Source organism: Tupaia chinensis, unplaced genomic scaffold (genome assembly GCF_000334495.1).
Source record: "Tupaia chinensis unplaced genomic scaffold, TupChi_1.0 Scaffold138278_1, whole genome shotgun sequence".
Classification (NCBI taxonomy): Eukaryota; Metazoa; Chordata; class Mammalia; order Scandentia; family Tupaiidae; genus Tupaia; species Tupaia belangeri.
The window spans coordinates 97579-99006 of NW_006198176.1; positions in this window are offsets into that span (position 1 = coordinate 97579).

Below are 1428 nucleotides of genomic sequence, written 5' to 3' on the forward strand. Positions count from 1 at the left end.
GGTGCATTAAGTGGGTTTTTTTTTTTTTTTTTTTTTTTTTTTTTAGCGTACTAACAAAGCTATGCAACCATCACCCCAAGAAGAAACCCTAACATCCCATTTCCCCTACCCTCGCCCTCCTGGCAACTACTATTCTACTTTTTTCTCCAGAGATTTCATATAAATAGAGTATTTTAATATATGATTCTACAGGTCTGGCTTCTTTCATGCAGCATAATGTTTCAAGGTTCATCAATGTGTAGCATGAATCAACACTTCATTCCTTCTTTAAAGCTCAGTGATATTCCATTAGGTGACTAATAATACTTTTTATTTGTCTATTCATCAGATGTGGATATTTGTGTTATTTCTACTTTTTTGTTAAAAACATCCACATAAACATTTTTGTCTAGAAATATGTGTTCAGTTCCCTTAAGTATAGACCTGAAAGTAGACTTGCTCAGTAATATACTAACTCTGAGTTTCATTTCTTGAGGAACTGCTAAAACTGTTCCCCAATGTGACTATGCCATTTTACATTCACACCAATGCTGAAGCATTTGAAATCATCTAGAAGACAGATGAGCCACTCAAAAGGCTTGAGGCTGAATGGAAACATATTAAAATTTTAATTATAGAAAGGTCACTGTAGAAGCAGTGTGGAGGATGCTTAGAAGATTTGGATAAGACGAGAGGCATACAAGTCAGTTAAAATTCTACCGTAAAGAAACTGTAAGACAACGTGATTGTCTAACTGGATAGCAATAGTAAGGACGGAAGAAGGAATTGAAATTGAAAGGCAAGAAGCAGGAAGAGGAAACAGCTCTTAAAAAAGATTAGTTCAAAATTTTAATTACCCAGAAGGATGCGTATCATAAGCATACATGTCTGAAATATCAGGCGAGTAATGAAAAACAAATAGAACACAAGACGTAAGCAATAGGAAGTGGCGGGGACTATAACCAAGGAGAGCGAGCACGCCTCATTTAAAGGAGGCGACTGTACCTCCGCTCCAACTCCTACTGCTACAGAAGATGTCGGTGCAGTGTGGTCTCATCTCTGTTGAAGAAAAGCCAAAATCTGGATTGTGTATGTTGAATATCCTGATTTTTAAATATTGCCAATTAATTAAATATTTCTCTTAATTCTATGTAGTATCAACAAAACGTATCTACAAGGTGCCAGAGTGTGATCTCCTGCATACATAGTAAAGGGAAAAGTGATCCAAGAATCAGAGTATGTCCACACTGAAGGGACCGATTAAAGAGGATTAAAGAGGAGACAAGGAGAAAGTACAGGCAGAGGAGAAAACCATAAAGGTACACTATCTCAGAGGCTCAGGGGTGACCACTTCCAAAAAGGTCATCACTAAAAGATGAACTTCGGTCCTTCTGGCCAGAACTGCCATCTTCCAGTAATGAACCAAAATGACGAACATAAAGGGAAAGA